General features: G+C 44.3%; 1 long non-coding RNA gene across 1 annotated transcript; it reads right to left on the bottom strand.

Annotated features, from left to right (window-relative positions):
• Window positions 1–5493: 5493 nt before the first annotated feature.
• On the bottom strand, window positions 5494–7153 carry LOC123599996. The gene is made up of 2 exons (XR_006713408.1): window positions 6896–7153; window positions 5494–6558 (listed from the first exon to the last, which is right to left on the bottom strand). It is a non-coding gene; the product is annotated as an uncharacterized LOC123599996 (long non-coding RNA).
• Window positions 7154–17080: the final 9927 nt, after the last annotated feature.

Consider the following 17080-nt stretch of genomic DNA (forward strand, 5'->3'; position numbering starts at 1 on the left):
ATTGATATTCAACAAGCATCTATGGGATGAATAACTTCTGACACATGAATAGAACCTAAAATAGATGAGGACTAGAAAAGGAGCATAAAGATTTTTTAATGAACCTCGAGTCTCCAAATACATTATTAACTATAATCCATAGGGTCAAGAAAGCTCACAGGTATGACGAGGGAGCTGCTTTTTTAAAAATAATCTCTGACAAGGATGGAGTAAAGTTCGAGGAAACTGACAGCAGGCAAAACTTCCTCATTTTCAAAAAGCTGAATTTCAGAAAAGATAAACCCATGCTGATAATTTGGGGAAAGCCCCAGAGCACTTTTTTCTAAACATTCAGGCATGAAAATAGTTCTCAATGGCAACCAGCACTTGTCTGATAGGGTTATTGGAGCAGCCTGATCAGGAACATGCTAAAAATGTTTTCCAAATTCAGAGGGAAATTTGACATCTAGGTTAATTGCAGAAGGGTGGGTACAATGATAAGACAGAGTCGTGGTTGATAACCTCCTTACCCACAGTCATTCAGGGCTTATCAGTCTATACAAGTATCCTTAAACTCATGACGTAGGGCTGTGGTTCTCAGTGTTGGCCAACTGTTAGAAGAAACAGGGGAACTTTTAAAACACATGAGTATCTGGCCCTACCCTCAGAGATTCAGATTTCATTTGTCTGGTGTGGACATCAGTCATTTGTATATTTCAGAGGCCTCCTCGTGTTCTAATGTACAAAGATTTAGCACTATTTTCTTACTGTTCTGTTTTTTATCATAGCCTTTACAATATATTTTTGAGGCATATATTGAATGAACATAGAGAAACTGCCTGCATTGCAGTTGTTGATAAATCAAAAATAGGAAGTGACAGAATTAAGTTTAAAATAAGCAAATCAATGGGGCGCCTGGGTGGCGCAGTCGGTTAAGCGTCCGACTTCAGCCAGGTCACGATCTCGCGGTCCAGGAGTTCGAGCCCCGCGTCAGGCTCTGGGCTGATGGCTCAGAGCCTGGAGCCTGTTTCCGATTCTGTGTCTCCCTCTCTCTCTGCCCCTCCCCCGTTCATGCTCTGTCTCTCTCTGTCCCAAAAATAAATAAACGTTGAAAAAAAAAAAAAATAAACACTTGCTAAAATAAGCAAATCAAAACCTTCAGTAAGTCAGAAAAATGAGCAGACAAAAAAAAAGTCTTGTTACGGAGATATTATGTGAGTTCAGTGAGTTCACAAACATGAAGAGCTTGGAGCAGAATCAGCACAAGGTATGTGTGCTCAGTGCAGTTAGCACATGCAATCCTCTTCCCCTATGAGTTCAATACTATCTCCATGTTGGAAAAACTGAGCCCCAAGGAAAGTGCACCTTTCTAGCTCAAGGCCATGAAGTAAGTGGCAAAGGAGATTCAAACCCAGTCTTACTAATTCCAGTGCTCAAGCTCTTAGTTACTACCCTAGGTATTAGTGTTACATTTAAAGTGGTGCTAGAAATCACTCCACGCATTTTAGAAACTGAGGTTAAGAGAGGTTAATTTGCCCAAGGGCACTTAGAAAGTGGTAAAGGCAGGACTTGGAGATAAGTTTGTTAGAAGAAGGAGAAGGAGAAGAAGGAAGAGGAGAAGGAGGAGGAGGAGAGGAGGAGGAAGGGGGAGGGGGAGAAGGAGGGGAATAAGAAGGAGAAGGGGAGGGGGAGGAAGAGGAAGGGGAGGAGAGGGAGGGAGAAAGGAAAAAAGGAAATGACAGTCAGGCAGGTAATTCCTGTATGTAGAGCCCTCTCCAGAGCAAGAGAAATCTGAGAAGGTCCTGGCTTATCCCACAGAAATGGAACTCATTAGTAGGGAGTTCTGGCTCTGGAAAGCCCCAAGGATGCAACTGAGAAATGTTCACAAAGAGGCCCTTCTGGATTCTCACAGGCAATGCTGGATTACCTGCTGTCATCCCTGAGATCACACTAAGGATCAGATTTCCTTTCACAGCCCTGTACGTGGACTGAAAGATTTAATTAAAGAGGTGAGCTCCTACGTCAAGGAGATCGTTAAGTGATAGGAATGGAAGTTTGTTTGGATTGGCATAGGAAAATCCTGGCCCAGAGGTATGGAGAAGGACATTGAAGGTGTTTTATAACAAAACACAAAACCTTTGACAAGAAGACAATTCAGAAGGACTCTCTAATATATGTCATGACTAGCTCTTGCCTCCACTTGTCAATAAAGTACCTCTAGGTCCTGGAGAGTGTGCTCCAGTGATTGGGAATCCCCAGATAGGGTCCCACGTGTACTCATGAACAAGTTTTATTTGCTCCCCCATTGTTTCTACCCCATTTTTCTTTTTCTGTTCCAGCATCCCCTTTCCATGGGAATTTCAATCCGTGTGAGGAAGTTGCCTCACTCACTAGTGAGCCTGGGGATCAAATGAGATGGAACACCACCTCACACAGTAATGACCTAAGAGTTTGTGGTGTTGTTTCTTTTTTCCCCCTTCACTTCTTACCCATAAAATGAGTGTATTATGATAAGAAGTATATGTTACAGCATTTTAGGAATATGTCAAGATTGTAATTAAAAAGTGAGATGAGGAGCATCTGGCTGGCTTGGTCAGTAGAGCATGACTCTTGATCTCAGGGTCATGAGTCAAGCCCCACATTGGGCATAGAGCTCACTTTTTAAAAAAGACACACAGGGGCACCTGGGTGGCTCAGTCAGTTAAGCATCTGACTTGGGCTCAGGTCATGATCTCACAGTGTGTGGATTCGAGCCCCACGTTGAGCTCTGTGCTGACAGCTCAGAGCCTGGAATCTGCTTTGGACTGTGTGTCTCCCTCTCTCCCTTCCCCTCCTCCACTCACACTCTGTCTCTCTCTCTCAAAGATAAATGCTAAAAACATTTTTTTAAAAAAAGACACAAAAAATGAGATGATACGTAGTAGGCACTCAACAAATCAAGTTAGTTGTAATAATAGTATCAACAATGGAGAAAAACAATGCTTCTGGTTCCTTCTGCCCACTTAAACTAGATGCCCACAGGAATCAAGAGGAGCCAGTAGAAATTGGAATATTGAAAGGGAAAGATAACACATTTCTATTGATGATAGTAATTCAGATTTTAAATGCAAGAGGATGACCCAGTCAGGATGCCAAAGCAATCCCACGTCTGAGTTACAGGGTCTCCTTAGCTGACTCCTGGTGGACACTTGACATATAAGTACTCAGAGCCCAGACTCCTCTACCTGCCCCTCTGAGCTCTAGCACCTTGGAGAATAGGGGTTAAAGACTGCAGTTGCTTAGGGAGTGAGTGCATGCTGAGGGTCAGGGCCCGAGCTAAGTCCTCTAGATATGTGATCTTGCTGAGACTACACAGCAACCCGTGAAGCCAAAACTCTTACTATCTTCCCTGTTTTACAGAAGGGGAAATAAACGTTCCAAGGAGTTACAGAGCATGCCCAAGGAAGAGTCCATTTTCTGATGCAATGACATGTCCTTAACTCCTTTCGACACCCCAGGAATCTCTGGCAGATATTCTGTATCCGGCCTTACAGGAACGGCCTCCTTCTCCTCCGCTCATTTGCTCTGACCCTAAAACCATCCCCATCCCCTGGCCTCCCAGGACTTGACTCAGGGAGTTTTCCTTCTTGTGGGAGACTTTGCAAAGGACAAATTTAGCATCCTGGCTCCGCACCTTTGCTTCCGAAGCACACAGAGGACTCATGTGACGCTGAGCACTGGGTCTCTAGGGACACTATGTGCAAACACCAGATGCAGCTGGGGCTCTTTTTGCATACACTTTTCTTGGAGGGGCTGAGCACACTCTCCTGTTTTGGGTACTGAAAGGACAGCTGGGGTCATCCTGCATTGGCCAAGGTGCCTGCTCTTCTGCAGAAAAAATAACAGGCTCCCTTCACCACTCCTGGCATAGAAATGCCTGCCGTTAGGGAGACAACTGACAGCGACTGGTAGTCCTGCTGGACTGTCCTGGCTCTCCCATCCCAGCTGATTTTCACAACCTCCACTCTCTGGAACGGAGGCGGCATCTACCAAAATCTGTACCTCCTGCCAGCAAGACCCGTCTGGTGCAGTCCTAGAAGAACCTACACGTGGCATTTTGTGGAAGAAACCATGATCAATCCTCTAGGCTTGAAGCAGGAATTTCCTTTCATGTTTCTCTGCAGACCCTTGAGAGGTCTATCTGATCTCTCTGACAGAGATGCACTAGGTGTGCCTTCAGCTCCAAAACCCCACATGGGCTGCACAAGATGAGGTCAGCCACTTACTTGAAACCGCATGCCCTTCCGGGAAATATTTGCCTTACTCCCACATTATTCTTAAGAACCTCATAAGGAATTCTCTAGACTCTATGTTGAGGGTTTCATAGGCAGATATAACCTTGATCTTCTTCTGCAACATATCCCAGTCTCTTGTAACCTAATTCAGACAGAGCAAGCCAAAAAATGTTGAGCTCAGAGAAACTAAGTGAAATCACTCAAACGGCCATTGGTCGGGTTACCTGGAAACAGGCTCTGTGAGGCAGATTTGTACCCAGATGTTTCTTGGAGAGTGTTCTGGGAACAGCCTCTTTAAGGGAATGAGAGAAACAGGACTGGACAGAGGGAGAGGTGGATTCACAGTGGAACAGAGGCTTCAGCTGATCCCACGTGGGCACTCTGAAGCTGGAAAGCCTTTCAGAGATGTCCTAAATTAGCCTCTCTGTATTTTGTACCTTTGAGCAACCCTGCCCGCCCCCGGGAAAGAGTGTGTAACCTTGGATAAGGCAGTTACCTTTGGCTGAGAGTAATTCTCCAAAAGGAAGTCAGCCATGAGCTGTCTGTGGCCAATACTCCCAGCCACTGGGGTTACTGAGGGCCTTTGTTCTGGAGGGGGGTTTGGGTGGCACTCCACAGCATCCACCACACAAGCTAACTCTCTCACACTACAGGAAACAGAGTCCAAGGGAAGGGAGGTAGATGACCCTGGGTCACACAGCAAGGTGGTGGAATAAATACAGCGCTCAGGACTGTAAATGTCACAGTGTCTCTCTTTCATACCAATAAATAAATCATTTGCTGAGCATCTCCCATGTGCCAGCCGATGTGTTTAGCATGTTACATGGATTCTTACGTGAACTAATCAGGTGAAACCCTATATAACGGGTATTATTGCCTTCGTTTTCTAACGGAGGAAACCAAGGTCTTGCACGTATACAGTTGCCTAGCAAAGCTCCTGGCGCGTATGACAGACCTGTCGACATTCGAAGCCTGTGTTCGCAACCCCCACCCCACCCCTATAATTCACCCAGCAGCTTCCCCCCCTTTGCTGCAAATCGTGTTGCTGCTGTAATCATCAACAATGGAATTGAGGGACAAGTTATCTTTCCTGCCCAGCAATCCCTCACCCTCACAGGAACTGCTATTTTGGTCATTTGAGATTCTTGCCCATTGAAATTCCCATGCATTCTTAATGAAACGAATTTCTACGTTATCCAACGAAGGAGGCCCATGGGTCAAGTCATGTGACTAAACATTGTTTCAGCCATTTAGCAAATATTTATTGGGTGCTGACCATGTGATAGCCTCACGCTAAGCATTTCACATTTTTTTCTTGGACTGGCCAAGGAGGTCGGTATTTATGTCCCTAATTTATAAATGAGGAAAACAGAGGCTTAGAAAGTTCAGTTTCTCACCCAAGACCACATAGCCTGGATTTAAATGCAGATCTGCTTATTTTAACAGGGATGTCTTAATTCACTATCTGTTATTACATAAATACACATCAAATACCTGTGCATTGCCCAGCACTGTGCAGACGCGTGCTGGGGACAAAGCTCCATTAGGGACGAATGCTCCCATCCCTTGCCTTCACTGATGTTGCATTTTAGAGCAGGAGACACAAATACAAATGCCTACAGGGGTTTGGAATGAAGTGAATGGGTGGGGAACGTGCCGGAGTGGAGAGTTACTCCCTGGCTTCTGTGGCCAGCGGCTACTCAACTCCAGCCAAATGTTGCTATGGGAAAAGTTGGGGCCTGGGCTGCCAGATTTCTCATTCCCCAAGAGCAGCCAGAAACCTGCATTTTATATGAAATACCTTGTTACTTTAGAGTTGGGAACTAATCCAACCATTTTGTAATCACGAATGTGGGGCAAACAAAAGGCATATGCAGGCTGGACTGAAACCTGGTTGACCACAACCTGGGTCACCTGGGTGACCACAAATGTCACCTTACACTGAGGTTCCTAGAGGATCAGCCCACCTGAGTTCAGATCAGTCTCACCCTGGAAGACCAAGGGCACCCTGCCCTCTCTCCCTGGGCCTGGAGACTTTGCCCACACTACAGGAAGCTTTGGGTAGTGTCTCTAAGTTGTCCTGCTGGAGGAATCCCACAGCCTCTGCAGGGCCGCTCTCTTATTCCTTGAAGCTCTATTCTTTCCTGAGCCAAGGCTGTTAGTTGACCCACTTCTGTCAGGAAGTAGCTCGATCGTGGGCGTCTGCAAACAGTAAGACATGGCTACGTGACGACTGCTCATAGCCTCCTTCCCCCTTCTTGTTCCCGCTGCCACCAGATGGTTCTGAGATAATGCCACGTCTTTCCTGCAAGAAATAACATTCCTGAGCCATAATCCTTTCTGATCATCCTGGGAATGCAATTTGTCAGCCTCTCCCCTCTTGTCACCACTTCCCCTGTCTTATCTTCACAGGCTGGGGGTCCCAAGCTGGTCACTTTCCAGGGAGAGTCAATCATCCCTTGCTGGGAGGTCAGGGGCTCACGTAGATGGTATAAACGTGCAGACACAAAGTTCTGGCTCACCCATGGATGCTTATAATGTGATCGTGACCATCCTGTCAGTCCCCAAATTATTTGTGATCCCAATCTCACTCATTCTCTCTACTGTTAAAATTCATGTTCTCTATTCAAAGAAGTTCTTACCTCTCACAAATCTCCCAGAAGACAAAAACAAGATGATCTTTGCTCACACACCTGGCATCCAGCCAAGCTCTGATCTCTTATCCCAGCCCTTCCCTTGCTCCTCAACATGACTGCAGCTACCGTTAGACATTCCATTTTAGCTCTGCAGATGACATCAGATGCAAGGTGTGGGGATGTAATTGTGGTTACCACCTGCTCCTGAATAGTAATTAGTAGGAAGGGGGAATTAGACTTCAGAGATGAGGTCATTATTAGCTGGAAGAAAAAGCTGGCAGAAAAAAAAAAGTGGCACCATTATTCTGAATCATTCATCCTGTTGTTTTTAAATTTTTTTAATGTTTATTTATTTGAAAGAGAGAGAGAAGAGACAGAGACAGAGACAGAGACAGAACACGACTGGGGAGGGGCAGAGAGAGAGGTAGACACAGAATCTGAAGCAGGCTCCAGTCTCCACACTGTCAGCACATAGCCCGATGTGGGGCTCGAACTCATGAACCGTGAGATCATAACCTGAGCTGAAGTTGGATGCTGAACCAACTGAGCCACGCAGATGCCCCTGGATCATTCATCTTTTTAAGTGTGAAACTGATGGCTGACATGCCAAGACCTGAGGGTTTAAAACCCAGGGAATATGGAAGATACTTTGAATACGTTGCTTGACATACATGAATCTTGGCACTGGAGATGTTTATACGTGACGGTTCAGTTATTTTGAAGCTACCCTCCAAAGACCATGTTATGCCACCATATTTAAATTTCACTGGTCACAAATTTGGATAACATTGTGAAAAGCAAGACATCAGATTCTCTATGGAGTTTCATCTCCATTTAATACATGATTTCACATAATCCTCATAAAGAGCCCTATTGAGATATTATTATGCTCATTTTACAGATCATTGTATAGGAGATCATGAGCTGTGGTAATATTCGTGAAAGTGAGGACTTGAGAAAGTCTCAACAAGTATCTCCTTTGTATGTCAGGAGTCAACTGAACTAATTTGCCTCTTCTCTACTTGGAACAATCCAGCTGAAAGGAAAATCATGGGTGCAAGGATTTGGAGAAAGTCCCCTTCTAACTGTGACACAAGCATCAGCTGAGGCCTTCCTGGATTTTGAGAGCTAACGAGAGCTTGCACAACCTCCCATTGGTCATCTAGGAGAACCTTACTCCCAGAGTCATTTACCAGTTCTCTGGGCATTGGGGTCATATGGGCAGCTCCCCTGAATAGGAGAACTGTCTCTATTCCTTTGGGAGTGTCCCCAGGGCAACCTTTTTTAAAGATTTCCATAAAAATCCAAACACATATTTTAGGGTTTTATCGACTTTGCAGAATTTGTGTGTGTGTGGGGGGGGGGGGTGGGGGATAAGGAGGAGATACTCAAAGAAGCACACAGTATGCCACCATTTTACTCAATTTTCCTCCCTCCTTTCCCCCCCATTATCACTCATTCTCCAAGCAGAGAGTAACAACTCATCCTCTCTTATGCAATCCCCCGGTCCTTTTCACTAAAGTGGCACCAGCCAACTCCCACAACTTGAGAGGCTTAGAGTGGCCTCAGTTGAGGCTAGCAAGGTGTTTTCCTATGAAATGTTCTTATATCTGCGGCTGCTGAAAGAATAAAATCTCTCCCTTTGGAACCACAACCATGAGAACTGCCCTAATATGGAGGAGACTGCCCATAGAGATACGGAGACTGATTCTTCTGTAAGGCAAACCCGTAGAGAACCATTTAGGGGGACAGTGGAGAAGGATTAAATGGATGGTTACGCCAAACTACCTTTAAGACCCTTCCAACCCAGAGAGTCTTTAGCGCAAGAGTTCTGAGCGCACCCAGACCGATGGAGTCCCTGTTCCACCTCCCATGAGGCTGCAGGAGGGCCGGCACATTACTTGCGCCCTGCACCGCCACCTCCCCGGTCCCACATCTGTAAGGTACCAGCAATAATAAAGGACGAAATATTTCTGTTATTTAGCACGATGCCACAGCGTTATTTAGTAACAATTCTGTTACTACACAGTGACACCGTCATGCGAGAGGACTGCTAGTCTTATCTTCATTTCAGAGGCAGCAGAATTTAATAAAGAATACCCAATCAGGAGTGAAAGGAAATAAACTCCAGCGCCGCTCTTTGTACGTAGTATCTGAGTGATGTCAAAGGGACCAGCTGACCTCCCTGGGCCTCACTGTCCTCACCTGAAACTGTGAAATGATGGTGATGATGCTCTCTGACCACTTCAGTTGTCATGAGAGCTACATAAGAAATTTAGGGTAACCGTGCTTTGAAATTTTTAATTACCTTAAAAATCAGTCAGAATGGAGGTATTTGCCACAGGTGCCCATCCTACACCTCCTTTTGATCTTTTTTTTAAACTGAAGTACAGTTAACATACGATATTATATTAGTTTTCGGTTTACAACGTTTAGTTTTGACAATTCTATGCATTATTCAGTGCTCACTATGATAAGTATAGTCACCATCTGTCACCATACAATGTTATTACAATATCATTGACCATATTCTTTATGCTGTACTTTTCATCTCCATGACTTTATTCATTTTATAACTGGAAACTTGGATCTCTTATTCCCTTTATCTGTTTTGCCCTTTCCCCACCCTTCACTTTCTGAGTCCTCCTCTCCCCAGTGCTTTTGCACTGCCCTCAGTTTGTCTGGGACTCACCAAAGCACGCCAGCTGAGTCATGCTCCAAGAGAAATAACCCCAAATCTACTCCACCCTCAATCCCACTCCCTCCCACCCGAAAGACTCCTGTCCTGAAAGTCTCTGCTGTCTGCTGTTTAAGAATTTATGCATAATTTTGTAAGCTACCATTCTTTGAAAGTATATTTGTATTTTCAGTAGAAGTCTTCTAGAGACATTGTCCCATAAACCAACAGTAAGATAAGGAGAGTGGAATTACTTTAGAGGACATGTGGTGAGGGAAACAAAGGCAAGAAAAATGTAATTTAAATTCAATTCCCTTACAGCCTGTAGCCCAATGACAGATGTCAGGGACCTGCAGCGTATAACACTCCCCAAGACGTTTATGGCTCCCTTAATGCCTTAATGTTTACACTTCCTTAAAAACTAAAAGCAACCTTATCTTGACAATAGCTAAATCTTCAGGGTCCTGTGAGACCCTGCTTTCAGCATCCAGAAATTCCTTGGAGACCTACACCATCTATACCTCCACAAACTTAAAAGTATATAATCAGTTGCTCCACACAACCCCAGTGTAGCTCTTTCTGCCCCCGGGGTCCTGTCCCCGTGCTTTCATAAAATCACCTTTTTTTGCACCACAGCCAAGAATTATTTCTTAACTGTTTGCTCACAAACCCGACTTCAAACTCCATCAAGATGGACATTACGGTGTTTGCGCAATTTTAAAAAGCCTGCTTTGGGGGTGCCTGGGTGGCTCAGTCGGTTAAGCGTCCAGTTTCATTGAGGTCATGATCTCGTGGTTCGTGGGCTGACCGCTCAGAGCCTGGAAGTTGCTTCGGATTCTGTGTCTCCCTCGCTCCCTGCCCCTCCCCCACTCATGCTCTGTCTCTCTCTCTCAAAACTAAATAAACATTAAAAAAAAAATTTTAAAGCCTGCTTTATCTATAGGTGGGCCAAATTTGTATCCTATTGGAGCTTCTACCACAAACCCCATTAAACATCTGTATGGTGCACGGACACTCATGTCCTTGGAACAGCTTTCATTCTATACCAAACTGCCTCTCTTGTGTGACCAGAGATAGAGGCGTAGACCAGGTGACCTCAAGACGTCCTTTCCATTTCTTGGAATCAAATATTAAAGAGATTCCAGGCAAAGAAATCGCAACCTTGTCTCATTTCTTCAACAACAAACATTTACTAAACCCTACAGTAAACCAGGCGCTGTGCCAGAATCTGAGCCCACAGAGCTCAATAAATGCAGTATAGCCCTGAATTGGACACTAACCTCTTGCCATGAAACTACATAAAGGTACAATGAATTCCTAATATTTGAAAGAAAAAAAAACAAAAACAAAAACTTTTCACATGTAGTTTCTCATTTGTTCTTCAAATAACTGTGTGATCTAATAACTGATATCCCCATTTAACACAGGAGGCGTCTGAGGCTCTGAAGTCTTGAGGGATTTGTCTAATGTCAAAGAATCAGTAAATAGTGGCCCTGGAATTTGAGAGGGCAGGTACTTTAAGGGAAAGGCAAGCCTGTTGTCCTTAGTCTCTGCCACCCATCTTTAAGATTCTGGACCTGTTTATATTATGAGTGCAAACCAAACAGAGAAGTATTATGCAATCAACTCACCCTGGTCCCTCTGATGTATCAGATGTCCTCTCCCCTTATGCCTTTGCTCTCTCTATTATAGACATCAGGCCAAGGCAAATGTAAGACAAGAGCAGATTTGTATGCTCCAAAAAGGCAGTAGACCTTGAAGGGTGTGTCACCTGCCTGAGCCATTATCTTCTCCTTTATCAGAAGGGCCCTGATTTCACAGCACATTTCAGAACTAGAGTGGGAGAGTCATGCACAAAACCAAATCCTAGTATTAGAATAGTCTTGAAGCCTCTAGGCTTCTTGTCTAGGGACAACAGTTTGGCCACAGGGCTTTCACTCTTCATTTGTGTTCAAAGGGGATTGTAGCTGCCTGCAGTTTCTGTGACAACGGCCTTTTTCTCTGTAAGTAAATCTACCCCAAGCACAGAGGAAGTTGGTAATCAGTTCTTAATAAGTGTTCACAGATGATTGACCAATGACTGGAAATACATCTCCCTTCTCCCATATACACTTAATCGTTCCCAACAATGAGTTCATAAAGTCTTCCTTTGCATTATAAGGACATTTACTTTAGTGTTTATGGAAGCTAACACAAGTAGATTTAGATAAACATTCTCTAAGCCATTAATAGTTCAACCCTTTCTAAAAATAGCCTTTAACTAGAATTTCTCTGGGCCAAATCAGCTTGCGTCTCAGTAATCCTGTATCAAAACAGTATTTCTTGGGCTCTTCTCCTACCTGCTGTTGCAGTAATTCTGGCCATCTCATACTCCTCTCTGCTCATTCTGGGAGACCCCAGGAAGTGGCGATCTTATGTAGCACTCTTGGCTACCATTGTCCTCCTTAAAAAAAAAAAGATTTTTTAAAATGTTTTTACATTTATTTTGAGAGTGAGAGAAAGAGAGTGAGTTGGGGAGAGAGAGAGAGAGAGAGAGGGAGAGAGAATCCCAAGCAGGCTCCACACTCAGCACAGGGCCCAAAGCAGGGCTCAATCTCACAAACCATGAGATCATGACCTGAGCCGAAATGAAGAGTCCGATGCTTAACCGACTGTGCCTCTCAGGCGTCCCCTTTGTCCTGTTTTCCATCCTTGTAGCAGTGATGTCTTCTGTCATGACCGGTGCCAAAGACTCCATGGTATCACTTTGCTTCTGGAGCATGGTGACCTCTCCATTCCAGATTGGAGCCGACTCTGGCTCAGGCAGTATTCCTTCATGTGAACAGACCACTGGAGGCCCCAAACACCTGCCCTCCATGTGTGTTTGGAACTGTGTCCTAGGACAAGTACAGCTTAAACTATCAAGCTGGGATCCCTGTTGCAAAGCTAAAAGCAAGCAACTGCATTGGCTTTTTTCCAGATAAAGTTGAATTAGCCTAGATCTGGCTGAGGAGGTGATAAGTGTGTTGGCAACATCTGGGTTTCTTTTGTTTCAGGTATAAATAGTTACTACTCCTCATTCATAGGGTGCTTGGAGGGAAAAATGAGTTCATTTTCTCCCTCCTCTGGAAGAAGGAAAAAAAAGCAGAAACTTGGGGCACAGTCTCTTGATGGATCTGAGCGACATAATTTCTCTATGAGAAGTTGAGACACATGTCTGACAGGTGAACTCACTATCATGGCAATGGAACAGACGATTTGAAACGAAGGTTCTTTAAGATGCCGAATGTGTCCGTTATTTCTTGCCTTGCTCCATATAGCAGTTCGTATAGCTGTCAGGGATATTTAAAGACAGCAAAGAAATTTAGACAAGAAGAACATATAAATAAAAAAGACAGACATGATTGGGGCACAAAATAGAGCTGGAATGAGGGTCATACAAAAATACCACTCACGAGGCTCTGAGCTTCCCAGTATCAACACATGAAAAGAAGCCCAGTTAGTTATGGGGTTCCTAGATTTCTCAGGATTTGTTTTAAATTTCTCAAGAAAAGATAGCTATTTTTGATACCAAATAAAAATAAATTGCTCCCAAGAGTATTTATAAAGTGAGTGCCATGAATAATTTTAGAAAATGTAGTCAACAAGACTAAAGAAAGCATTCAATGAGCAGAGAGGGTGATTGTAAGTGCAGAAATGGAAGATTAAAGGAGTCCCAGGCAGAACTGTAGGCTCTTGCCCTCTTTTCCCCACTCCCTGCCGGCCTCTCCCTTCTACGTGTTTTGCTCCATCTGGCACTGCTCTTTCTACTCCTTTTCCCTCAGTCTCTCTATCCCTCTATCCGTCTCCCTCCCTCTCCTTCTCTCTCTCTCTCTTTCTCTCCTTCAGTAAAGTTGTTTCCCCTCCCCTGTCCTGAATTTCAGAAAAAGCATTGCCCAAGGGCTTTGAGTTAGACCTATGTTTCTGCCTGATCTCTATCCCTAAATATCGATTTAATACTTAGCAAGTGTTTCTTGAGCTTTAATTTAGGTAATCCTATCTAGTCTCAAGACTTGAAACATCATCTGTGGGGCTCCTGGGTGACTCAGTGGGTTAAGCTTCCAACTTAGGCTCAGGTCATGAGGGTTTTGAGTTTGCGGGTTTGAGCCCCGCGTGGGGCTGTGTGCTGACAGCTCAGAGCCTGGAGCCTGCTTTGGATTCTGTGTCTCCCTCTCTCTCTGCCCCTGCCCCACTCATTCTCTCTCTCTCCCTCTCTCTCTCTCTCTCTCTCTCTCTCTCTCTCTCTCCCTCTCTCTCAAAAATAAATAAACATTAAAAAAAATTTAAAGAAAAAAGAAAGAAAAGAAACATCGCCTGTAGACTCACATCTTCCAAGCTTGTGCGTCTTTTTCTGACCTCTCCCCCGGAATCCCAACTTATATATCCAATGCCTCTGAATATCCATTCCCACTCAGATGTCTGATAAGCCTTTCAGTGTCCAAATCCAAAGTACCATGAAGTCTGGGTTTTTCTCCCAATCTCCCTGTTTTGAATCTAGCCCCACTCCCAGGCTGATTCCCACACATTCTCTGCAGTAATCTAGTTAAAACCAAGTCAGATCATGGTACTTTCTTGCTCGTAACCCTCCAATGCTGCTCTTGTATTGAATAAAACCAAAATTTCCTATGAGGGAGTGCCTGCAAGGCTGTATGCGACCTGGCCCTGACTATCCGAACTCACCATTGACTCTCCCCTTTATTCATTGTGCTCTGTAGAGCCTTACTATATAGAACCTTGTTCCCAGAACAGGCCAAGTTCATTACCACCTACGGCCTCTGCACTCTCTATTCCCACCTCCTGAGCATGGTTCTCCAGATCTTCACGAGGGCCATTCTCTCCTTCATTCTGGAGTATCAAATGCCTTTTCCTCAAAGAGGCCTTTCTCATCATCCCGTCCCATTACTCTTTATCCCCTCTTTTGCTTTATTTTCCCTCATAGCATTTATTATGTTGAATTGTTTTATATACTTGTTTATTTTTTGATTGTCTGTCTCCCTCGGACAGAATATAAATTCCCTGAGACAGGGTCTTGCCTGTCTTGTTCTCACAACACTCCCAGCACCTAGTGAACAGTGCTTGGCACATTAGACAAATTCAAAACATTGTTGTTGAGGGTTGCCTAGGTAGTTCAGTCGGTTAAGCGTCCAACTTTGGCTGAGGTCATGATCTCACGGTTCATGGGTTCAAGCCCCATCTCAGGCTTTGTGCTCACAGCTCAGAGCCTGGAGCCTGCTTCAGATTCTGCATCTCCCTCTGTCTCTTCTCCTCCCCTGCTCTCATTCTGTCTCTCTGTCTCTCAAAAAAACAATAAACATTAATTCTTTTTTTCAAAACATTTTTGTTGAATGAACATTTGAATGTACCCGACACACAGTGGACCTTGAATGCCTGCTAACTGGGGCGCCTGGGTGGCGCAGTCGGTTAAGCGTCCGACTTCAGCCAGGTCACAATCTCGCGGTCCGTGAGTTCGAGCCCCGCGTCAGGCTCTGGGCTGATGGCTCAGAGCCTGGAGCCTGTTTCCGATTCTGTGTCTCCCTCTCTCTCTGCCCCTCCCCCATTCATGCTCTGTCTCTCTCTGTCCCAAAAATAAATAAACGTTGAAAAAAAAAAAAATGCCTGCTAACTGAATGAATAAATATAACAGGTGCTGGGGATACAACAGTGAACAAGACAGCCAGGCCTGTTACGCTCATGGCACTTAGCCAGAAAGGCAGGCATTGAATATTTAAGAACAATAAAACAAAAAGAGCTTTATGATAGAGGAAGTTCAGAGGAGTAGCAGGTGCCACTAATCTAATCTGGTATAGAATTCAACACCTTTCATGTATGGCCTTAAAAGGTAACCTCTCCTGGGCCAAGTAGCCACCTGCGTGCAAAAGTATCCTCAGTCTGAGTATCATCAGTTGTGCAACTTTTGCAGGGAAGAAACAGGATGTACGTAAAATGTCTGGCACCTAGTAAATGCTCAGTAAGTTTCCGCTACCATTGCTGTTATAATATATTAACACCTGTTCTACTTCATGGAACCCCTCAGCATCTTTTGAACTAGCTTACTACATTTAGAATGGCTTACATTTTGAATTCCGCTGTGCCAAGTTAGAAGCCCGAAGCCTTCTTTCCCAGCCTTTCGCGAAGCCCAGACGTCAGTCCTTAGAACTGTGCTTCCCCAGCAACTTCATTCTCTTTGGGAAGAGACCAATGGGCTGATTCAGGCATCCGATGAACACCATCTTATTAACAAAAAGAGTGGCTGGAGTCTCCAGCTCTGGGCTACAGCACTGGCTGAGATTCAGACATTCTCAGTCTGGGGTACTGTAAGCCAAGGTAGTTGCTTCCATTAGTGGCAGTGGTGTGAACACTTTGTCCACAAGAGGTTTGAGGTGCTGTTTCTAGTTGAATAGCCCCTAACCCTGAGTCTCTGGCTCTCCTGGAGATTCTCTGAGTTCCTTAATGTCCTTAGTAAATTTCTTTTCTGCTTAAACTGGTTAAGGTAAGCTCTGTGTTTGCAACGAAGAACCCAAGTGACACACAGATCATCTGAATTATTAAGTGGCTTAGGACCCTATGTTGTGTATACCATATTGATTATTGATCAAGGTCTTGTCCGGGTCAAAGGTATCAAGGAAGGGGCCCTCAGGTAAGACCATTATTATCTCAAAGGTAACCCTCTCCACACAGCCTTTCCCGACAGCAGCTAGAGGGTCTCTTCTGCCTCTCACACTGTCGATGCTGCTTATTGACACTTGCCATGATCACCTTGTCTGGGACATATTGTAGGCTCTGTCTCATTCTTAAATTCTCTTCAAGTCTGCATTCATTCAGCTTTCACTGAGCACCTATTATGTGTCAGATATTAAGGACGCAGCTCCCTTCAAGGAATTTACAGTCTCCCCAGATGACTAGCCTGTAAGCAACAACTGACAGGCTTTGTGATGTTAGGTCAGCAGGATGTTAGGTTAGCAGGATAATGTAATGACTACATGCCTAAGCTTGGGGACGAGACTGACCTAGGTGCAAGTTCCAGTTCTGACATTAGCTGGTGAATTTTGCTAAATTATTTAATCTCTTATGCTTCAATTGCCTCGCCTATAAAATAGTCAATATTCACTAATAGAGTGGTTGTGAAGTTCACATAAAATCACATAAGAAGTATTTAAGAGTGCCTGATTCCTTGCAACCTTCAATACGTGCCATTATTATGAACAACAGCAAGCATGTCTGGGGATGTCAGGAAATCCTTCACAGAGGGAAAAAGGCTTATTACTTAGAGGAAGTATTCTTAATCTAAGCAGGCAGGTGCACCTATTCATTCAGCTTTTTAGTCAACAATTTTTCATTTTTAAAAACGGTTTCTTGTAACATCCTGGGATGAGGAGTATCCTGTTTTGGTTCTTCTATTTTGCAAACAGAGAAAAATGTCAGAAGCTGATTACCTCATTCAAGTACATACTAGTTTTGTTGCTTAACTAGTTAAGGCTTTCTGTGAGAAAAGATTG

This window comes from Leopardus geoffroyi, chromosome C1 (genome assembly GCF_018350155.1).
Source record: "Leopardus geoffroyi isolate Oge1 chromosome C1, O.geoffroyi_Oge1_pat1.0, whole genome shotgun sequence".
NCBI lineage: Eukaryota > Metazoa > Chordata > Mammalia > Carnivora > Felidae > Leopardus > Leopardus geoffroyi.